Source organism: Podarcis raffonei, chromosome 10 (assembly GCF_027172205.1).
Source record: "Podarcis raffonei isolate rPodRaf1 chromosome 10, rPodRaf1.pri, whole genome shotgun sequence".
NCBI lineage: Eukaryota > Metazoa > Chordata > Lepidosauria > Squamata > Lacertidae > Podarcis > Podarcis raffonei.
In genome coordinates, this window is record NC_070611.1 from 68,219,195 (window position 1) to 68,243,218 (window position 24,024).

Here is a 24,024-nt window from a genome sequence, read left to right on the forward strand (position 1 = left end):
GAATGGTTTAGGAACCACTGGGTGGCCGTGACTCACAGCCTCTTTCCAGGGTTTCAGACACGGCACATTCCCAGTTATAACTGGAGATACTGGGATCAAATCTGGGACTTTCTAAATGCAGAGCAGATATGCTCTACTGCTGATCTACAACCCTTCCTTACTATGCAAACTCTATACTAGCCATGCCTCTGACTGGGAACAAGGGGGCTGGCTCTGAACTAGTTTTTCTTTTTTGCTTTCTGGTGCTCTGAAATGGGACACTGCTGGTAAATTGAAGAGGAAACACATTTTATCTCGAAAGGATTGGCAAGGCAATTTTTGGAGCAACGTTTAAAATGATGCTGGATTCAGAAAAGAGAGTTGCACACGAGATGGGGAGAGGAGAGAACAGGGCCTTTGTATGGTACTAACTTGGGGGTTTTCTGCAAGAGAAATTATCAACAGGCATTTCCACAAATGCAAAACTAGCTGCTTGAAGGAATGCCATTCTGATTACCATTTAAAGGCGCAGCACAGTCCTCAGGGCGCACCTATCATTACAGACTGCTGGGGACTTCGCATAGCATGCCAGGGCTGGATTTGGGTTTCTGTTTTGGATGCAAGAGTTCTACACCAATCAATGTTGCTTCAAGCTGACAGCATTTCCAAAGGAAGCAGCCTTGCACTCAGACCCGTTGTTTTCCCAGCCTTGACAGAGTCTAGCTCTCCAGGGTTTGGGGCAAGGAATCCCTTTCCCAACCCTGCCTGGAGACCTGTTGAACCTAGGATCTTGTGCATGCAAAGCAGATGCTAGTGTGAGCCAGTGTGGTGTAGTGGTTAAGAGCGGTGGACTCATAATCTGGTGAACCAGGTTCGCTTCCCCGCTCCTCCACATGCAGCTGCTGGGTGACCTTGGGCCAGTCACACTTCTCCGAAGTCTCTCAGCCTCACTCACCTCACAGAGGTATCTGAAGAAGTGTGCATGCACACGAAAGCTCATACCAAGAACTAACTTAGTTGGTCTTTAAGGTGCTACTGGAAGGAAAAAAATTTTTTGTTTCACCTCACAGAGTGTTTGTTGTGGGGGAGGAAGGGAAAGGAGATTGTTAGCCGCTTTGAGACTCCTTAAAAGGTAAAGGTAAAGGGACCCCTGACCATTAGGCCCAGTCGTGGCCGACTCCGGGGTTGCAGCGCTCATCTCGCTTTATTGGTCGAGGGAGCCGGCGTACAGCTTCTGGGTCATGTGGCCAGCATGACTAAGCCGCTTCTGGCGAAGCAGAGCAGCGCACGGAAATGCTGTTTACCTTCCCGCTGGAGTGGTACTTATTTATCTACTTGCACTTTGACGAGCTTTTGAACTGCTAAGTTGGCAGGAGCAAGGACCGAGCAACAGGAGCTCACCCTGTTGTGGGGATTCAAACCGCCGACCTTCTGATCGGCAAGCCCTTGGCTTTGTGGTTTAACCCACAGCACCACCCGTGTCCCATGAGACTCCTTAGGGTAGTGATAAAGCGGAATATCAAATCCAAACTCTTCTTCTTCTCTACCAACTGAGCTATATGGCTCTCACTAAACAGGAACATAAGGAACTGCCAGAGTTACATCACTGGTCGATCTAGTTCACTATTGGCTACACTGACTAGCAATGGGATTTCAGAAAAGGGTCTTTTCCGGGCTGTGCTTGAAGATGTTATAGCCTGGACTTGGGACCTTCTGCATGTGACCCAGTTGCTCTGACACTGAGCTGTGATTCTTCTAGGGCACCTTTGGATGTGGTTATGGAGGTTTGTGGATAAGAGTAACACAAAAACCGACCTACCTAAAAGCAGCTGTTTGGATCTCACAGAATCCTAGAATTGCAAAGGGACACTAAGGGCCATCTAGTCCAACCCCCGGCAATGCAGGAATCTCAACTAAAGCATCCATGACAGATGGCCACCCAACCTCTGCTTCAAAACCTCCAAGGAAGGAGGTTCTCGCCTGGTACCTGATACTCCTTTACGACTAAGGTCCTCTTGAGACAGGCCAATAACATTGCGCCACCCAAGTCCATTGCATTATGCAAGTGTGGGCGATCTGTGGGTCTCCTTCAGGGTTCCAGGCGTATGACGGAGCAGAGTGGGGCAGCCTGGGTCAGAGCTCCTGGAATACAGGGCATCGGCATACAGCCTTAAATTTTGTTCATCGTGACCTGACGGACTGATTTCATATGTTAACACTGCCATCAGTGTTGCATGGCCCTTTTGCAAAATGCAAGCGGACAGGACTCTGCCACGAGGAGATTACATTCTAAAACGTGCTACAAAGATTTTGTGGGGGGGGGGAATGGAGGCAGCGGAAAATAGCCAGGGCAAGGGTCATCACCTGGCACCCTTGGACAGCGGCTGGGACCCTGGCACCCTTTGAGAGCCCACCACTGAACAACCCCCAAAAAACTTTAATTTTTCCCCAGCCATCACTCTGAACAGCACCAGGCAGCTGAATCCATCTGCCACTTTTCCACCTCTCCCCCAACATAATATCAGAATGGGGGTGTGAAGACCCGGGTGGATGTGTTTTCGCTTTTAATTCTCTCCCCCACCCTTTCATATTCTTCCGACACCGAATATCCTATAGCCCCACCCGCGCTTGCATCCACCTGCATCTGCGCACACATGGCTCAATCCCTAAACACTCTGCAGCTCAAGTGAAATTTGCCTAGCGATGAAACGCAGCTTCCTTAAGTTAGGGAGAGGCCGGCCACACAGAAAGCAAAAGGGGGTCAGCTGACTCACACTGTGGCTGTGGCACGTTCCTCACGTCCCACATGGTTCCGCTGGGGAAGGAGACAGACCAGCCTGCCTGTCACTCATCCCGGGATGCAGGTGCCGCTGCAAACCCAGGAGCATCCTGCAGGGACCACTCCTTTCTCAACTCCATTCTTGGTCCCAGCCACCAGCCCAGCATGTGCCTCTCTCGTGCTCAGAGAAGTGCCCTTCTCCCGTTCTTGCCTCCAGGGGACTGACTGGCACTCAGGAGCAGCAGGCAGGTGTGCCCTGGCAAGGTTGTGCAGAGCGCTGATATTACCCACAATGCAGCTCAGGATACTGAGCTATATTTGAGAGCAAGCCTTTTTAAGTAGACATGATTTTTAAAAATCACAGTCAGCATGTGGTTTAGAACTATTTTAACTGTTTTTAGATATGGATTATAGATGATAGATAGATAGATAGATAGATAGATAGATAGATAGATAGATGATAGATAGATGATAGATAGATATGATCCATACATAAAAACAGTTTTGAATTGTTTTAAATTGTTTTATATACAGTGGTACCTCGGGTTAAGAACTTAATTTGTTCTGGAGGTCCGTTCTTAACCTGAAACTGTTCTTAACCTGAAGCACCACTTTAGCTAATGGGGCCCCCCTCTGCCGCCACACGATTTCTGTTCTCATCCTGAAGCAAAGTTCTTAACCCGAGGTACTATTTCTGGGTTAGCGGAGTCTGTAACCTGAAGCGTCTGTAACTCGAGGTGCCACTGTATGTGTACAGTCATACCTCAGGTTGAAGTAGCTTCGGGGTTGAGTGTTTTCGTGTTGTGCTCCGTGGCAACCCGGAAGTAATGAAATCAGTTACTTCCGGGTTTCACTGCTTGTGCATGCACAGACACTCAAAATGATGTCATGTGCATGCGCGGAAGCGGCGAATTGCGCACGCGCAGAAACGGGTTGCGTTCTACTCTGGATGCGAACGGGGCTCCGGAACAGATCCCATTTGCATCCAGAGGTACCACTGTATATATGTGTGTGTGTGTGTACATTTAACTGCCTCTCTTGCCCCCCTGCAAGCCCTTCCTCCAAACTCATATTTTTTCCCCACTGATCTCACGTTCATTTCTTGTTAAATGTCCTCAGCTATCTCTACCCAACCAGCCACTAAAGAGCTGAAACGAATAGTACACAGAATGCAGACATTGCTTCCAGACAATCGGTTTACTGAGGTCAGACTTTGCGTCCGTCAAGAGGAATCCTACAATTTTCAATGTGCTTTTTCATCGCTTTCCTTATTGCAAAAAACTTCAAACTTTTTGGGGAAGTGGCTTTGTTGCACAAGACTCCCAATCAACTTTAATTATGCAACCTGGATTTGAACTCAGAGCAAAACAGCAACAGTCCGGAAGTGCCCCTGCTTACACGGAATGCATATATGCAGATTTACACCTGGAATTTCCTGGACATAGCCAGGATGCAGCCATCGGAAACAGTATCTGGGTGGAAATCTTCGGGGAAACGGTGTCCGGGCAAAAAAAGAGCTCAACAACTTTTGTGTCCTGACTTTCGCTTTCTGAAATACGGCAACACACAAAGGTCCTAGAATGCAAATCTGTCGTCTTGCAAGGCAGGGATGTCATGCCTGTGAATCAAGCATCGAAGTTACAAAATGATGACAAACGCAGTTCAAATGAAGCACAAGTTGCTCAATAGCTGAATAAGAGAAGGGGTTTTTTGTGTGTGTTTGTGTGTGGTGATGCTCCCTTGCCTGGATAGTTTGATCTATAGCTGGCTCTGCAACTTAACCACTAAAAAACAATGCTATCTAATATATATTATCAAAGCAGTTCGTGCCCAGTCTTGGGAGAGTCCATTCAGCTCTTTCGCCACCCTAACAGAGTGTCTGTATTCCAGATATTATGGGTTGCTGGTGATGAACCACTCTTCCCCCTCTGTTTTTATTCTCTTTTGCATTCTCAGGCAGGAAGAAAAACAACATGAGCAGGCTATTTAAAACAACTTTTGGACTGGATTCAGATTACAAATCACAGATTTGTTTTGTATTGTATAAGCCAGGGTACACAAGGAGTGCAGAGTGATGTCTGCACTTTTCACAACAACCCCGAAAGGTAGGCTTGGCTAAGAGACTACAGGCCGCAGGCTGCGTACATTTGAATCGGTATCACCTTTGAGACAAAGTAGTGCTCCATCCAACATAGGTTTTCCTCTTCTGGCTCCTAGTAGCTGTTACAAAATAAGACCTTGTAAGCCCAGTTCAAGTAGTAAAGCGAGAACGGAGGAATCAAGCAAACTATTAATATCATCCTTGGCAGAGATAATTTCTGGTAGGATTAATGGCTTGTTAAAGGCTGGGATAACGATCCATTTGGTCCCCATTAGCGGAGTTGATCTTCTCATTAATTCCCAGGAAATGCGCCGCAATCAAGGTAGCCAGGGCTTAATTTTTTCCTTTCTTAATCCGATGGCCAGATAACCACAAATGACCCTTTTGCTATTTTGACACTGTCCTGTCCTTTGTCGCCTTCCGCTTCTGTAAACCAGCTGCTTTAGCTGCCAGAAAATGAGCGCCGGAAATGCACAGCAGTTAGGAGCTAATAGTGATTAGGGTTAGGTTACGGTCTGTGGGGTTTTCAGTGGGTGCGTGTTGGTGGGATCAGGGGTAGGAGGAGTTAACACAGGGGCCAGCAACCTTTTTCAGCCATGGGCCGGTCCACCGTCAGACCATGTGGTGGGCCAGACTATATTTGGGGGGGATGAACAAATTCCTATGCCCCACAAATAACCCAGAGATGCATTTTAAATAAAAGGACACATTCTACTCATGTAAAAACGTGCCAATTCTCAGACCGTCTGTGGGCCAGACTGAGAAGGCGAATGGGCCGCATCCGGCCCCTGGGCCTTAGGTTGCCTACCCCTGAGTTAACAGCTCCTTAAAGGTAAAGGGACCCCTGACCGTTAGGTCCAGTCGCGAACGACTCTGGGGTTGCGGCACTCATCTCGCTTTATTGGCCGAGCTTCCGGGTCATGTGGCCAGCATGACTAAGCCGCTTCTGGCAAACCAGAGCAGCACACAGAAACGCCATTTACCTTCCCGCCGGAGCGGTACCTTATTTATCTACTTGCACTTTGACGTGCTTTCGAACTGCTAGGTTGGCAGGATCAGGGACCGAGCAACAGGAGCTCACCCTGTCGCGGGGATTCGAACCACCGACCTTCTGATCGGCAAGCCCTAGGCTCTGTGGTTTAACCCACAGCACCACCCGTGTCCCTTAGTGCTCCTTAGTGCAGTTCCAAATCTGACTGGAACTCCAAGTGGCTGATATTTGCAGGAGGAGGAAGAGGAGAAGGAGGAGGAAGAGGAGGAGGAAACAACTGCAAGTGATGCATTTAATGCTGTATGCAACCTGCCCCTAAATCAGCTGCACAGACAAAAAGCCAGCCATCAAACGGCTCTCAGCAAAGGGAAGCCCAACCACACAAGTTGTCTGAATCCCTAAAACAGGGGTTGCAGACGGTCGGGACCAGGGGTGGGGCGGGACAGACGTGGCCCTCCCTGCCAGTCCTGCTTTTTGTAGGATTGTAGAGTTGGATGGTCCTTCCTCCTGACATGTGGGAATTACGGCTTAAGGTAAAAAAGTTAGTTTCTCTCACTGGGATTCTGAAACCTGATAGAAAAGCAGTTTTGAAAAGAAGGAGTGGGTGGGCAGGAACTGGGTCCAGCTCTTTCATAATAAAATAATAATAATAATAATTTATTTATTTATATCCTGCCATCTCCAGCCGAAGCCGGGCTCAGAGTGGCTAACAATCCACCTGTGCTGTGTTGTAAAAGGCCAGCATTTTAGAGACCTGGCAGGGCTCATGTCCCATTGCTCCTCCAATGCTTTTCCCAGCAGAGGGTCATGAGCTGTTTGGTTTGCACGTTTCCTCCTTGGGGAAGTCCCCCTGCAGCAGCTGTCCCAAAGATTACTCACTCGCTGCAGACAGACACTACTGCTAGTACTACGTGTCACGTAAGGTAAAGGCTGCTTCATGGGAAGAGAAGCTGTTTCATTTTTGTGCCCGCGGCGCTGCAGGGAAAAGGACCAAGGAGAAAAGCACTGTTTTTATGGGAAGTTCCACAAGGACAGAGTCACCATCACAAGGGAAAAGCAGCCCAGTGAAAACTACGTCTTGGTATGGGATCAGGCGCTCTCTTCCCAACGCTGCCCTGTTCTGTCTTGTGTCATGCAGCTCTCCGTCCCATTTATGCTCACACGGAATCATAGAACTGCAGAGTTGGAAGGGACCCCAAGGGTCATCTAGTCCAACCCCTTGCAATGCAGGAATCTTTTGCCCAACGTGGGGTTCGAACCCACAGCCCTGAGATTCAGAGTCTCGTACTCTACCAGTTGAGCTATCCTGGACCTGCGTGCTTTGATCCGCAGAACTGGCACCTTTACAATGCCAGGTAATATTCATTCCACCCTTGTAAAAAAATCTGTCCTGCAGTGCCTACAATTTGCAACTCCCTGCCCATTGAAAATTTGTTGTTGTTTCGTCGTTTAGTCGTGTCCGACTCTTTGTGACCCCCTGAACCAGAGCACCCCAGGCACTCCTGCCTTCCACTGCCTCCCGCAGTTTGGTCAAACTCATGCTGGTAGCTTCTATAACACTGTCCAGCCATCTCGTCCTCTATCATCCCCTTCTCCTTGTGCCCTCCATCTTTCCCAACATCAGGGTCTTTTCCAGGGAGCCTTCTCTTCTCATGAGGTGGCCAAAGTACTGGAGCCTCAGCTTCAGGATCTGTCCTTCCAGTGAGCATTCAAAGCTGATTTCCTTCAGAATGGAGAGGTTTGATCTTCTTGCAGTCCATGGGACTCTCAAGAGTCTCCTCCAGCACCAGAATTCAAAAGCATCAATTCTTTGGCGATCAGCCTTCTTTTTGGTCCAGCTCTCACTTCCATACATCTCTACTGGGAAAACCATAGCTTGAACTATACGGACCTTTGTCGGCAAGGTGATGTCTCTGCTTTTTAAGATGCTGTCAAATGAAATGAATTGGGAGCCTAGTTGTAATTGATACAAAGCCCGCCTACCTATCTTTCCAGGTCCCAGCACCAGGGCTGTAGTAGCTTAACAGTGGGTTGTTTGTTTGTTTGTTTTCCATCCAGAAAAAGTCCCATTTTCAATCCAATAAGAGGGTGGCAATCTGACCTAGGATTTTATGAATCTTGCCCGAGTGGGGATTCGAACCCTGGTCATCTTATGAATCTTGCATTGAAGTTGGGCTGGGCCAGAAAATATTGAAGAGTCCTGGTCTATAAAACCTGCCTTTCTCTTGACCTGGGAGATCAGGGTTCAGTTCCCCCATTCGCTGGGTGACCTTGGGCCAGTCACTGTCTCTGAGTCTAACCTACCTCACAAGGCTGTTGTTGAGGATGAAACAGAGGGCAGGAGAACTATGTACGTCACCCTTGAACTCCTTGCAGGAAAGGTGGGATATAAATGTTTAGATTTATAAATTTAGTCTTCCCGGTCTAAATTTAGCCTGCCCTTAGAGGAGCGCCTGTCCCTTTGCCGAACTCTCAAACTGTTTTGCAGCTGAATGTTGCCTCTTCTTTGGAAAAGAATAACACTTGTGTGGAAAACTCCTTGGAGATTTCGCTGGCTAGGCAGACAGCTTTGGATATCAATGAATGTGGGGGGAATTTGAGCTTAGCCGGAAGTTTTCTTTGGGAAGGAATTGAGATATCCTTTGTTTGGGATATGAGCACAACAAACTTAACTCTCCCAACTCGCATTTGGAGTCTACTGCCTCCAACAGGCAAGCTAGAATAAACACTGTAAAAGGTAAAGGGACCCCTGACTGTTAGGTCCAGTCGCAGACGACTCTGGGGTTGTGGCGCTCATCTCGCTTTATTGGCCGAGGGAGCCGGTGTACGGCTTCCAGGTCATGTGGCCAGCATGACTAAGCCGCTTCTGGCGAACCAGAGCAGCGCACGGAAACGCCGTTTACCTTCCCGCCAGAGCAGTACCTATTTATCTACTTGCACTTTGACGTGCTTTTGAACTGCGAGGTTGGCAGGAGCAGGGACCGAGCAACGGGAGCTCACCCCGTCGTGGGGATTCGAACCGCCAACCTTCTGATCAGCAAGTCCTAGGCTCTGTGGTTTAACCCACAGCGCCACCCGCGTCCCTTAAAACTGTCCTTATACTGTAATGGGTGGCAATTAATCCCAAACAGCCTGATCTCCTGCACATTTATCTGTTCCCTTTTTCAAAGTCATCACTGCATCTCTGGAAGTTGTAACACAAAGGTATTAAGGGCACCTCTCAAGGATGGCAAAGTGCTTCTGCCGAGTAAGGGGAGATTAGATAGCTTCCAGGGGCCTTTTCCCAGCAGCACAATTATTTGGGGAGGAAAAGAGGAGAAAAGCCCATTTGCAGAAGCAGCAACAAAGGACTCACTGTGTCAATCGTGTGGCAGCAGAATTTGGGAAAGCAACACACGACCATCTCCATAGCAAAGGTTGCTGGGCCGACAGATTTAAGAAAGTAGCTTTCAGAATCTGAAAACAGGCTGCCAATTGGATCTCAACCATTGCACAGGGGGAAATCTTTTATTATTATTATTGTGCATGCATTTTTAAGCCTGTAGCGTGAAAACAGGGTGGGTTTCAAGGGATTTTTATTGCTCCCTGACCCTGCTGCATAAATGCTGCTTGTTAAGGAGAAAAGGGCAGATATTTCACTAAGGTGGCCCAGGCTGTTGCTGGAGAAAGCCAAGTTGTGTGTGGGGAGGTGTCACCTGTTTGAAGAAATCTCAGTTGAATTGATTGAGTTTCTACTCAACTAAATTTGCACATGAATGAAAACAGTGCAGTGAATCCAGGGAAGGCTGTTTGCAAAATGCAAATTTCCCACTCCTTACTGCACCCTCTGAGCAAATCTTCCCTCCACTCCCCAGCAGTGTCTTAAAGCAAAAGCTATTATTTTTGCAGCACCTTAAAGGCAAACAAATTGCATCAGCTTCCCTCTGAGCACCTCATCAGAGGCACTAAGTGAAAACTTAGCAGAAATCAAGGAGGAAAATGGGAAGGTCGGAGATGAAGGACAATGAAATGCAATAAAACTACAGACAGGGATGATTAGAGTGTAAATGCACGTAGAACAGACACACATTTTAACCTTTTGTAGTTGCAGATTGGTGATAATGCAGTTATCTCAGCAACGCTGAGTAAATCAACACCTGTGAAGTGACAATTGACCATCTGCAAGACACAGACATGGAGGGATAACATTAACAGCCTGGCCCTGATAAGATCATCAACACCTGGCATTCTTTAAGCCTCCTGACTGACATACATGGGAATCTAAACTACTGAGGAAGTAAACATTCCTGCTGTAAAAAGTCCTGGAGTTTCAGCAAGGGAGACCTGGGCCAGTCATGCACCACAGGGTTACCTTGTCTTAGGTGAGGTTTCTCCCTATACTTAAACCCAGGTCACAGTCTCAGCCCTGTTGCGGCGTCAAATAAGGCAAGAAGCAATAAAGAAGAATAACAGGAGCATTGCTGGGTCAGGCCAAAGGCCCATCTTGTTCATCATCCCGTGGGTGGAATGAAATATTTCACATAACACCGGTCCTGAAATAACTTCATTGGCTCCCAGTACGTTTCCGAGCACAATTCAAGGTGTTGGTGCTGACCTTTAAAGCCCTGGACTCGGCCCAGTATACCTGAAGGAGCATCTCCACTCCCATCGTTCAGCCTGGAGATGGAGGTCCAGCGCCGAGGGCCTTCTGGCGGTTCCCTCACTGCGAGAAGTGAGGTTACAGGGAACCAGGCAGAGGGCCTTCTTGGTGGTGGCGCCCGCCCTGTGGAACACCCTCGTATCAGATGTGAAGGAAATAAACAACTATCTGACTTTCAGAAGACATCTGAAGGCAGCCCTTTTTAGGGAAGCTTTTAACGTTTGATATTCTATCGTGTTTTTAATATTCTGTTGGGAGCCGCCTAGAGTGACTGGAGAAACCCAGCCAGATGGGCGGGGTAATAATAATAATAATAATAATAATAATAATAATAATAATAATAATGCTTTGCATTCCTACTTGCTCCCGAACATTTGGCTCCTATTAATGATCCAAACAGGTATTTAAAAACCACACATTCCCTCGCATTCAGAGGGACCCAGTTTTCATTTCTCGGAAAGGCTAAAAGTAAACAAGTGCGGGTTTCACTTATGGTAAGCCCAGGAGCACAGACCATTTCACTACTGTACAAGTCAGAAATCTGAGCCTATGGGGTCAGTGGATTAAGAAGATCTGGGTAGCGTTTGAATGATGTCACTGGGACATGTGTTAGTTTAATGGCTCATGCTGAATTTGTACCTAACGCCAGAGCTTACTTGTCATCGGCACGTCTCTGGCTGCTTGTAAGGGCATCTCGCTTTCTTAGGAACTGAATCAGACGGTGCTTTCTGACTGTATCCTAAATGACTGGCCTGCAGAAAACATTTGCCTGGCGGGGAGCAGGAGAAATAGCGGTGGAAATAGAGAAGCAGCCGAAAAAGCCAGTGACAGGTGGAGCAAGTCATTCTAGTTTTGCCCATATCCTTTTCCTGCTGAGTTCTGCAAAGAGCAACGCTGAGAACACAGGCCAACCTCAGCCAGCCCTGATCCAGAGCCCGCCCACCTGCCTTCTTGCAGGGGGTGGCTCTGCCTATCATTGACTCACCTCCCCCTCCATCTACTATTCATCTCCATACATTCCCTCCTCAAAAGCCACCACTTCCTGATGCAGAATTTCTCCCCTGTTAAACAGCTCCTACCACTCAGAGATTTCTCCTAATGTTTAGCTGGCAATTTGCTTTCTTGCAATTTCCACACAAATTTTCCTGGCAAGATGGGACCTGGACAGGCTGGACCAGATAAAACTCAAACAGCTGCATTCTGCACTAGCAGAAACTTCCCAAAGTGTTTCCAAGGGCAGCCCAACGTACAGCCTATTTTTGTTGTTGTTGAGTCGTTTAGTCGTGTCCGACTCTTCGTGACCCCACGGACCAGAGCACGCCAGGCACTTCTGTCCTCCACTGCCTCCCGCAGTTTGGTCAAACTCATGCTGGTCTCTTCGAGAACACTGTCCCACCATCTCAACCTCTGTCGTCCCCTTCTCCTTGTGCCCTCCATCTTTCCCAACATCAGGGTCTTTTCCAGGGAGTCTTCTCTTCTCAGGAGGTGGCCAAAGTATTGGAGCCTCAGCTTCAGGACCTGTCCTTCCAGTGAGCACTCAGGGCTGATTTCCTTCAGAATGGAAAGGTTGGATCTTCTTGCAGTCCATGGGACTCTCAAGAGTCTCCTCCAGCACCATAATTCAAAAGCATCAATTCTTCGGCGATCAGCCTTCTTTATGGTCCAGCTCTCACTTCCATACATCACTACTGGGAAAACCATGGCTATACATACCTTTAGCAGTTATCAAACTCAAAGATTTACAAAGAGCAGGTAACCATGGGCAAGCCATCGCCATTCAGAAGCGGTGGCTGCATCTGGTAAAAACAGCCCACAAAGGGTTTTTTTTGGGGGGGGAGAATAGTATAAATTACTCCGTTTCTGGGACTCTGCAAATCGCTACAAAACTATTGCCAAACCTTGGCCCCAGTCTGAAGCGATTTGGACAATGCTGCATTTTTTTGAATGCTAACTACGAATCCAGGTTTGATGTAACGGTTACTCAGTTTGAGGTACGCTGGGTTTTTGCTGCAAAACAACTGCAAAACTTTGGAACGTGCTTGGAAGGGACCCCAAATTTCAGGGCTCGTAGCTAATGAAGCTGAGGGGAAAAACGCTAGCCTGAAAAAGAGGCTCACGGCCTGCATTTCTATGGTAGCCGGCCAGCGTGGAAATATATTTCTTATGCTACATTTACACAAAATGATTTTCTACCAGGGAGTATGGCAGAGAAGGGGTGTGTTGCTGCTGTCTCACTTCTGACAGCATGCTGTGTTTCCAACCAGATGTGTGGGGTATAAATAATAATTTGTTTGTTTGTTTGTTCATTTGTTTCCAGGGTCGTAGAGGAATAGACTTTCCCTCCTCTGTGGCTAGTGCAGAAACCATGCCAGTTAGCAGAGGAGGAGTGGCAATACCTGTCCGTCCCACACCTGCCCACTCACTTGCTCACCTGCATGGAATTCCTGGTCACCTGTTGCATCCAAACCCATTGTTAAATACAAGGTGGCCACAAATAAGCAAACTCTACGTGGGGCTGCCCTTGAGACTGACCCAGAAACTCCAGCGTGTGCAGAATGCTGCAGCGAGACTCCTTACGGGGTCCTCGCCGCGGGATCACATTCACCCAGTGCTATACCAGCTGCACTGGCTCCCGGTGGAGTACAGGATCAGGTTTAAGGTGCTGGTTTTGACCTTTAAAGCCCTATACGGCCTAGGACCCTTGTACCTACGGGACCGCCTCTCCTGGTATGTCCCACAGAGGACCTTACAGTCTTCAAACAAAAACATCTTGGAGGTCCCAGGCCACAGAGAGGTTAGGCTGGCCTCAACCAGAGCCAGGGCTTTTTCGGCTATGGCCCCAATCTGGTGGAACGCTCTGTCACAAGAGACTAGGCCCTGCGGGATTGACATCTTCCCGCAGGGCCTGCAAGACAGAGCTGTTCCACCAGGCCTTTGGCCAAGGCGCAGCCTGACCCCCACTTTCTGTAATCCTCATAGCACTCTAGCCCAATGGTTGCCATTGATTTGATTCTCAATTGATTTTAGAATGAATTGATTTTAGAATGTATTTCAATTAATTGATTGTGATTTTATGTAAACTGTTATTTTTACTGTAGTTAGCCACTCTGAGCCCAGCTTCGGCTGGGGAGGGCAGGATATAAATAAATTATTATTATTATTATTTTTAAACGTCCTCTTTTAGGAGAAATGGTGAGCCCTTTGGGAACTGACTGAATACCAGTTTCCCAAACATGGGAACTGTCTACCCGCGGCAAAGATTTTTGGATGCATCGAGCCATCTCCTGACTGCGCACCTAAGAAGGAGAGGTTGAGATTGCAGTGGTCAGCTGGCAAAGATTTTGCCCCAAAAAGGCCTAAGAAAGGCAAGCTGTGCCAGTGAGAAAGTCATTCAGAGAAGAATGACACAAATGCCTGGGTCCTGGATCGCAGCAGCCCAAGTACAGTTGACTTCCAAACTTCCTTTCAAATTTGCACAAAACGAACGTTGTTCTCCCCTTTCAGCCACAAGAAGGAGGGGAAAGAAGAGATGGAAGGAGCCCGGGGTTTCTTTTTCAAAAGGGTCCAGGAAGTGGAGTCGCCAAACATTCGGTGGTCCTGAATAGCCCCGTGCCACAAAGAAGAAAAGAGTAGCCATGTTGTTGGGAAAATGGCCATTTGACGGAAGCATTTACAAAAGACAGTGAGGGCTCTAGGAGACAAAGAGGCCAAGGAGCAAAGTCTGAACTGGAAAGGGCCATAGCTCAATGGCAGAGTGCCTGCCTTGCAAACTCAAGGTCCCAGGTTTGATCCCTGGCTTCTCTAGTAGGGTTGGGAGACGCTTTTTGTCTTAAATCCTGGAGTGCCACTGCCACTCGGTGTAGACTATGCTTAGCTTGGAGAGGAGGAGGAGATGTTGCTGTTGCTGTTGTTGTTTAGTCTTTTAGTCGTGTCCGACTCTTCGTGACCCCATGGACCAGAGCACGCCAGGCACTCCTGTCTTCCACTGCCTCCCGCAGTTTGCTCAAACTCATGCTGGTAATAATAATAATAATAATAATAATAATAATAATAATAATAATAATAATAGTTTATTATTTGTACCCCGCCCATCTGGCTGGGTTTCCCCAGTCACTCTGGGCGGCTTCCACAAAGACAAAAAATACACTAAGATGTCACACTTCCCTGAACAGGGCTGCCTTAAGATGTCTTCTGTATGTCAGGTAGTTGATTATCTCTTTGACATCTGAAGGGAGGGCGTTCCACAGGGCAGGCGCCACCACCAAGAAGGCCCTCTGCCTGGTTCCCTGTAACCTCACTTCTCGCAGTGAGGGAACCGCCAGAAGGCCCTCGGCGCTGGACCTCAATGTCCAGGCTAAACGATGGAGGTGGAAACGCTCCTTCAAGACAAGCCTTTTTTTTAAGGGACAGGTGGCAACCGTACACCTCCCTTATCCATCCTCCCCCCTGGCAAACAAGAGGGATTATCCTCTTCCAAAGACACAATCCAACCAGCAGTTCAAGGAAAAGATGCCGCAGGACAGAGACCGGGCTGACCTGGAGAGAATCCCAAGGGCCAGATATAAAGTCTTGGAGGGCTGTACAGTGGTACCTCTAGTTGCGAATGGGATCTGTTCCGGAGGCCCATTCGCAACATGAAAAGAACGCAACCCGCAGCAGTGCATCTACGCACGGCGAGTTGCGATTTGCCGGTTCTGTGCATGACATCATTTTGCGCATCTGCGCATGCACGAGCAACGAAACCCGGAAGTAACCCTTTCGGGTACTTCTGGGTTGCCGCAGGACGTAACCTGAAAGAACGTAACATGAAGCGGACGTAATATGAGGTATGGCTGTATTAGGTCCACATCCACCTCTGGCATTGAGGCTGCATTGCCACTTTGCATTCCCACCATTTTGCGACGTGCAGTGCCAGGATGCCTCCAAGGCAATAGAACTCCCTTGGGAGTCTTTCGTAGTCCACCTATAACTACCGTATTTTTTGCTCTATAAGACTCACTTTTTCCCTCCTAAAAAGTAAGGGGAAACGTGTGTGCATCCTATGGAGCGAATGCAGGCTGCACTGCTATCCCAGAAGCCAGAACAGCAAGAGGGATGGCTGCTTTCACTGCACAGCGATCCCTCTTGCTGTTCTGGCTTCTGAGATTCAGAATATTTTTTTTCTTGTTTTCCTCCTCCAAAAACTAGGTGCGTCTTGTGGTCTGGTGCATCTTATAGAGCGAAAAATATGGTATTTCAAAGGGACAGCCACTACCCTCTCCCTGCGGTCACTGCAAAGAGAAGACAAAAAGCAGGAAACTTTTGTAAACCTCCAACGAAGAATGTGTAATGTGGTGTTGAACCGAACGTGACTCAGCCTGACGGTAAGTCAAGTTCACAAAAACCAAACTGGAAAGAGCCTTTGAGAAGATCCCAATGAAACAGAAAGCCATCCCACCAGGGTGGGAGGCAGAAGACGACCCGAGGAGGTGGGCTTCCACATTTTTGGCAAGACTGCATTAGGGAATGGTCCTTCCCCTCCTCCTCCTGAATTAGCACGCCAAACTTCCCACCTGAACATCAGGTGTTCATTGCACTGAAATAAAGTATATTTCCTCAGAGTCCCATTGGAGAAACAAGCTGCAGCTCAGCAGCAGAGAATGTGTTTTGCATGCAGAAGGTCCCTGGGTCAATTCCCAGCCTAGAATCGTAGCACTGTAGAGTTGGAAGGGACACCCGAGGGTCATCTAGTCCAACCCCCTGCGAGGCAGGACTCTTAACAAGTAGTCCCCCATCCAGTTTGAAACCATATCGGACCCTGCTTAGCTTTGCAAACGTGGCTCCGAAAGACTCCCTCTCTGAAACTGCTGCCTGCCAATATACACAGTACGGAACACAGTGGTACCTCTGGCTGAGAACAGGATCCATTTTGGAGGCCCGTTTGCAACATGAAAAGCCTGCAACCTGAAGCGCCGTATCTGTGCAGGTGCGCGGCGCAATTTGGCGCTTGTGCACATGCACGAAGCACGATTAAGCACTACTGCGCATGCGCGAGTGGCGAAACCCGGAAGTAACCCTTTCCGGTACAGTGGTACCTCGGGTTACATACACTTCAGGTTACAGACTCCGCTAACCCAGAAATAATACCTCAGGTTAAGAACTTTGCTTCAGGATGAGAACAGAAATCGTGCTCCAGCGGCACGGCAGCAGCGGGAGGCCCCATTAGCTAAAGTGGTGCTTCAAGTTAAGAACGGACCTCCAAAACGAATTAAGTACTTAACCCGAGGTACCACTGTACTCCGGGTCGCTGCAGAACACAACCTGAAAAAGCGTAACATGAAGCAAACGTAACATGAGGTATGATTGCAGTGGTCTGACTTTGCATAAGACAGCTTCCTTATTGACCTTATTCCAGGGGTGCCTCCACAAACAGCCCTTCTTCCCACAACTGTCACACTTTGATCGCTCATATTTTTTTGCAGAGCAGGCAAACGGTGCCGTTTTCCAAGTAGCTGAGCCAGTGTTATTGTTGTTGTTTGCATTCCCCTCCCATGCTTTTTTTACAGGCCTGATTTGTGGACAAACATTTGGAAGGAAATGGCAGCTGCAGCCACAGCCTTTCCAATGCAGGCAGACAAAGCCCCATTGAGGCTTTTGGGGGGCATCCTGTGCCTTTAAATCAGGTGAGAGGAAACCTGTGGCCCTGTAGATAATGGTAGACTCCAAATCCCGTTGGACTGAGTTGGCATGGTCCAGAGTTAGTGATGATGGGAGTTGTAGTCCACCAATACAGCATTTTCACTCCAATTGGAAGTATTCAGTTAAAGGAATTGTTGTGAAAATAAGAAATGTCTAGGCTGATGGAAGGTGGGGGTCCAATATATTATATATTATATTATATATTATTATTATTATGCTACCCATCTAACTGAGTTGCATCGGGGGGGGGGCAACAGGTCTTTTTTAACCATAATCCTTGCTCACACGTCCAGTGTTCGAAACCCCAGAAGCTGTACCATGACAGAACTTGAGCCACATGTTTTTTGAACCTGTTTCATCTTTTGAACGCACCTGGCCTCAGGTTTTAATCAACCTAAGCCTCATATCAGGGGTGGCAAACCTGTGCCTTCCCCACGAGGCTACGCGACTCCCATCAGCCCCAGCCAGCGTGGCCAACGATCAGGGATCAATATCATCATTATTGCTATTATTCATGGCATTTATGGGACACAGGTGGCGCTGTGGGTTAAACCACAGAGCCTCTTGGGCTTGCCGATCAGTAGGTCGGCGGTTCGAATCCCTGCGACGGGGTGAGCTCCCATTGCTCGGTCCCTGCTCCTGCCCACCTTGCAGTTCGAAAGCACGTCAAAGTGCAAGTAGATAAATAGGTACCACTCCAGCGGGAAGCTAAACAGCATTTCCGTGCGCTGCTCTGGTTTGCCAGAAGCGGCTTAGTCATGCTGGCCACATGACCCAGAAGCTGTACGCCGGCTCCCTTGGCCAATAAAGCGAGATGAGTGCTGCAACCCCAGAGTCGGTCACAACTGGACCTAATGGTCAGGGGTCCCTTTACCTTTACCTATGGCATTTATATAACACTGCCTTTTCCTCCAAGTTGGCATACATGGCTCACCACTCCCCCATCTCATTTAATCCCCACCACAACCCTGTGAGGTAGGTTCATGGCTGAGTAGGGATTCGAACCCTGGTCTCCGGGGTCCTCCTAGTACGACTCTCTAACCGCCATGCCACGCCAGCTCTGGATAATTGGAGCTGGAGTCCGGTAACATCTGGAGGGCCCCAGGTGCTCCATGCATGTTTGAAATCAAGAACCTCTAGGTGTTGGCGGACTCCAACTCCCATCAGCGCTCAGGGATGATGGGAGTCGGAGTCCGAGGCCACCCAGCCGCAGGTTCCTCACCTCTGTCTGAAAGCAAGCGGCTACATTCGGCCCTCAGCACGCGCAGACTTTTATCAGGAACTCACCCCGGCTTCCCTTACGGACCCATGGATTGCCTCGCCGTCGGTTAAATCACCCCCAACAGCCTTCTTCTCTTTGGGTCTGACTCATCCGGTGAAGTCATAAGGCTTCCGCGTTACCGTGGCAACTACCCAAGCCATCCTTGCAAAAGACAGTTGACGTGGGTGATGCCACAGAGTGACTCAGCTGTGGTTTTGCGGCAAACTACACTCAAGCTTCGGATGCGGGTGGCGCTGTGGGTTAAACCACAGAGCCTAGGACTTGCTGATCAGAAGGTCGGCGGTTCGAATCCCCACGACGGGGTGAGCTCCCATTGCTCGGTCCCTGCTCCTGCCAACCTAGCAGTTCGAAAGCACGTCAAAGTGTAAGTAGATAAATAGGTACCGCTCCAGCAGGAAGGTAAACGGCGTTTCTGTGCGCTGCTCTGGTTCGCCAGAAGCGGCTTAGTCATGACCCGGAAGCTGTGCTCCCTTGGCCAGTAAAGTGAGATGAGCACCACAACCCGAGTCGGTCACGACTGGACCCAATGGTCAGGGGTCCCCTTTACCTTACACTCAAGCTTGGTATTAGTCAGGGCACAACTGTCCGCAGTGAAAGGCAATCGCGTACCTGCAATTTTACAGCCACGTGCACACAAATAAGAGAATTATCTGTGGCCCTGTAGATAAGTCTTTTCAAAAGCAGTTCAACAGGGCATACTCCTAAGTAGGGCCACCATACAGCTGGGATAGCTCCGTTGGTGGAGCATGTGATTCTTAATCTCAAGTTGCGGGTTCGAGTCCCAAGTCAGGCAAATAAATAAATAAATTCCTGTATTGCAGGGAATTTGGGCTATAGATGACCCTCGCAGCACCTTTTGCCTCTATAATCCTAAGATTTAAAGCACTATTTAAATCAGCTTTAAACTGTCATGGCTTGCCCCAAAGAATTATGGGAGCTGTAGTTTGTTAAAGTGCTGAGAGCTATAAGCAGGACCCCCCCTATACCAGAGCTACAATTCCCAGAGTTCTCTATGAAGAAATTTATTGTTAAACCACTCTGGGAACTGTAGCGGCGTGAGGGGACAATTTTCAGCACCCTTGAGAAACTACAGTTCCCAGAATTCTTTGAGGCGTAAGCCCAAACCGCTTAAAGTGGTATTACAGTGCTTTAAATATACAGTGTGAATGTGACCTAACATGGGATAGGACTGCAAGGCTTAATCTATTTTCTTGCTGCGTAGGTTTCCTCATTGCTGTCCTGGCGGTTTATATAATTCTTGGCTGCTCAGCTTGACCAAGAAACCGATACCTCGCTATTACACACACAGTCAGTGTCCTGCTTGGCTGGGAAGCTGTAAAACCTCTCTGATTCCTTCTGGAGCATGCAAGTCGCAGACTCTGGATTAAAATACAGCACAATCTGTGCCCAGTGTCCAATTTTCAAACCAGACTCGCAACATCACCGAATCCGGTCCCCTCTAAATGCCAAAGATCACCAATCCTCGTCGGGCGGGTTTCAACGTTAAAGCACATCTGTCTCACAAACACCAGCGCAAGGCCAGACATACCGGTTGCAATTTTGCAATAGCATTTTGCTAGCCCAAAAACGGAAAGCGAGCGAGGTTCCGGCCAAAGAGGAATGGCAACGTAAACTGATGGAATATGCTCAGCTTGCAGATTTAACATACAGAATAAGAGAACAAGAAGAACGGACATTTAAAGAAGACTAGAAAATGTTTACTGAATATATGGGTAGAAACTGTGTACCTTTAAAAACGCCGGCAGCATTTAGATCAATTCAACAGTGTAAATAAGTTTTGATGGATGCAACAATGGAATACTGAATGGTTTAGTTCAGGTAAAATATGTAGGGAAATATGGTATGCAAAATGAACCGCGGAAAGAGACGAAGGGAGCGGCAAAGGATCCTAATTGCTAAAAACTGGAAAAAAGAAACTGTGCCAACAAAAAAGGAATGGCAAGACAAACTGTTAAAAAGTATATTGAACTGGCTAGAGTAACAGAGGCAATTAGAGATCACACTAGACAAGAGTTTCAAAAAGCATGGGGAAAATGTAGAGAATGCTTCACAAACCAGTCCCCTAAAACACATACCTGGACTTGTTTTGATTAATGTCTGCAGGAGACTTTGTGGATATTTAAGTTATAATTAGAAAAATCTTAATAATTATTCATAAAGGAGTTTATAAGAAGTAAATAAGGAGGCCAGATACAGGATAAAGGAAGTCTTTTATTTGGTTGTTTGTACTGATGTATGTTATGTTCACGTTTAATGAGGGTGGATTTGTGTATTGGGGGGTGGGGGTTGTGTTATGTTGTAAATAAAATTCCAATAAAAATATATTTTAAAAAAAGGAAAGAGAAGAAGGGAAGTCATTGGTTTCAGGTTGTCTAAATGAATATTTTGAAATGTGAATTAGAAAAATGTAATTAAAAATTATATATTTTTAATGGATGGGGTATAAATTATTATTATTATTATTATTATTATTATTATTATTACTTGTGGGCATCCAACAGAGCTGAATGCAGGAAGATTGGAGACAGAGCCAAGAAAGTCCTTCTTCACGCAGCGCATAGTTAAACTATGGAACTTCGTGATGGGCACAATGACGGCACTCAAAGAGGATTAGCCATATTCATGGAGAAGAAGACTATCAATGGCTGCCCGCCATGATGGCTATGGTCCCCTTCCCCAGTTGGAGACAGTAGTGCTCCTGAATACCAGTTGCTGCAAACCCCAGAAGGGGAGAGTTGCTCTTGCGCTTGAATCCTGCTTACAGGTTTCCCATTGAGGCATCTGGTTGGCCACTGTGAGAACAGGGTGCTAGACTAGATCATACCCTCCAACATTTCCCTGATGAAAATAGAGACGTCCTGTTCCTTACTACTACTACCCCATCCATCTGACTGGGCTGCCCCAGCTACTCTGGGTGGCTTCCATCATATATAAAAACATTAAGCAACTTCTCTATACAGGGCTGCCTTCAGGTGTCTTCTAAAGGTTGTACAGTGGTACCTCAGGTTAAGAAATTGAGTCGTTCCGGAGGTCCGTTCTTAACCTGAAACTGTTCTTAACCTGAGGTACCACTTTAGCTAATGGGGCCTCCTGCTGCCGCCATGCAATTTCTGTTCTCATCCTGAAGCAAAGTTCTTAACTCAAGGTACTATTTCTGGGTTAGCAGAGTCTGTAACCTGAAGCATATGTAACCTGAAGCATCTGTAACCCGAGGTACCACTGTATAGTTACTTACAGTCATACCTCATGTTACGTTTGCTTCATGTTACGTTTTTTCAGGTTGTGTCCCACGGCAACGCGGAAGTACCGGAAAGGTTACTTCTGGGTTTCGCCACTCGTGCATGCGCAGAAACGCTAAATCGCGCTTCACACATGCGCACAAGCGCCAAATCGCACCACGCACCTGCACAGTTACGGCGCTTCAGGTTGCGGGCTTCTCATGTTGCTAACAGGCCTCCAGAACGGATCCCGTTCGCAACCAGAGGTACCACTGTATATCCTTGGCTCAAGGTTTGCATAACTCCATGCCCTCCAACATTTCTCCGATGAAAATGAGATGTCCTAAGGAAAAGTGGGACATTCCGGGATCAAATCAGAAACCGGGACGGCTTCTGTAAATCCAGGACTGTCCCTTGAAAATAAGGCCACTGGCCTGATCCAGAAGGATAGCGTTCCTTTCTTATGCATCTGTTAACCACAAGCATGTTGCAAAGCCTGCAAAATCAAAACAAAACAGCTAGTTCTCAACCCGCTTTTCTAGGAAACCACCCCAAGCGTATTTATGAAAAATATTTACTGCATGCCAACTCTTTCCACCCCAACAAAAAACCTCCAACCAGTTAAAGGTACTCAAAAGGTACTTCCCTGGATGTTCTGCAATGTTGTGTAATTGTCTCAGCTTGAAGCGGGGGTGGGGGAGGCTTGAAAAATATGTTTGCTCTCGGCTCTCGGTGAAATGCAGAGCAGAAAAACACCGGGGAGTGGACTCGGGGGCTGCTTGTTTATCGGGCTTGCCTGTTCCCCAGGCTTCTTGGAAACGGCTACTGCATGGAGATAGCATGTGAACAGGGCTGCAGGCAACAATGCGCACGCATGCCTCTTTCACATGCCCAAGCCTTGCTGCGGGAGCTCAGTTACAGAAAGTTCAGGCAGTGCAGAGAGAGGAAGACGTAGACTTCCTGCTCCTGGACACGTGGAAGGAGCGTGCACAACCACCCCGGCTGCTGAGATAGCAGTCGTGCCAGCTGCGCTCTCCAATAAGCTCAGCTGTTTATACCTCCCTAGCAAAAGGGACTGTACTCTCTCTCCTCCTCCAGCGAAGGCAGCAGGGAGAATGTTCCCAGGGATAGGATGCCAACCTCTTCGTGCCACGGCCCTGCCAAATGCAAAAATAGATACACACAGAAACACACACAAAAGCATATAAACACACACCTCCTCCTGTCTCAAGGTATCTGCAGTTTCATAAACACATTTCTGGCAAGGGAACTGTTGTTGAAGCCAAAGGTTTCTTAGAAGCAGAACACCCTGCTCCAAGTCCCAGGAATAAGAATTTGCTTTGTTGCATCGATATCCCAGACCCTCCCAAGTGTTCCTATTTTCCAGGGACAGTCCCGGATTTACAGCCGTCCCGGTTTCTGATTTGATCTCCGAATGTCCTACTGTTCCATAAAAGGTAAAGGTAAAGGGACCCCTGACTGTTAAGTCCAGTGGTGGACGACTCTGGGGTTGCAACACTCATCTCGTTTTATTGGCTGAGGGAGCCAGCGTACAGCTTCCGGGTCATGTGGCCAGCATGACTAAGCCGCTTCTGGCGAACCAGAGCAATGCACGGAAATGCCGTTTACCTTCCTGCCAGAGTGGTACCTATTCATCTACTTGCACTTGACATGCTTTCAAACTGCTAGGTTGGCAGGAGCAGGGACCAAGCAACGGGAGCTCACCCCATCGTGGGGATTCGAACCACCAACCTTCTGATCGGCAAGCCTTAGGCTCTGTGGTTTAACCCACAGCGCCACCCACACCCCAAGGACTTTTCCATAGGACGTTCCTATTTTCATAGGAGAAATGTTGGAGGGGATAATATCCCACCTTCTCATCAAAGCAGCACCCCCCCCATTTAAAAAGTAACTATTCTGTGTTTTGAGCGCATAATCCGTAAGGCAGGTAACAGAAGCCCATAAGAATGGCAACTCGAGTTGCAGGTACCACCAATTGTTTAGGACTACTGCATCGCCTTTTCGTTAAGCATTTTAGACCTATGGAAATAAACAAGTATAACAAACAAAGCAGGCAATCCCTTGAAACGAGTCCACAGAGCAGAGGACACAAAAGTAAAACAGCTGCACTATCGGATCAAAATTTACTCATTTAAAGTTTATTAAATTTATATACTGCCCTTATGCCAGAAGGAGATGCCAGCAACCAAGCAATAAAACTGAAACGCGTTCAAAACATCTAAAAACAGAAATAACAATCCCGCACTCTCACAGCTAATAAATTTCAAGGTAGTCAAGAATGGTATCTTTCAGTCAACAGATACCCAACTGAGCAG

The 24,024-nt window shown here is 47.8% G+C and overlaps 1 protein-coding gene, 1 long non-coding RNA gene and 1 other non-coding gene across 10 annotated transcripts in view; 1 reads left to right on the plus strand and 2 right to left on the minus strand.

The window, feature by feature from the left end:
• LOC128422761 (uncharacterized) overlaps positions 1 to 24,024 on the plus strand; it is a 217,364-nt gene that overhangs the window by 162,451 nt on the left and 30,889 nt on the right. Inside the window, exon 1 of one of the 5 annotated variants that reach the window (XR_008332583.1) lies at positions 8,681 to 8,768. The exons of the other annotated variants lie outside the window; for them this stretch is intronic. This is a non-coding gene — a long non-coding RNA (uncharacterized LOC128422761). Of the gene's footprint in view, positions 1 to 8,680; positions 8,769 to 24,024 lie in introns of those variants that run through there. 5 annotated transcript variants of the gene reach the window in all.
• The window catches only part of PFKFB3 (6-phosphofructo-2-kinase/fructose-2,6-biphosphatase 3), a 68,775-nt gene that overhangs the window by 35,345 nt on the left and 9,406 nt on the right, over positions 1 to 24,024 (minus strand). Inside the window, exon 1 of one of the 4 annotated variants that reach the window (XM_053407183.1) lies at positions 18,455 to 18,541. The exons of 1 other annotated variant lie outside the window; for it this stretch is intronic. The gene's annotated coding sequence lies outside the window, so the exon portion shown is untranslated. Of the gene's footprint in view, positions 1 to 18,454; positions 18,542 to 24,024 lie in introns of those variants that run through there. 2 more of the 4 variants (XM_053407184.1, XM_053407185.1) reach the window with 2 other exon arrangements.
• TRNAQ-CUG (transfer RNA glutamine (anticodon CUG)) lies at positions 7,089 to 7,162 on the minus strand. Its single transcript has one exon. It is a non-coding gene; the product is annotated as a tRNA-Gln (tRNA).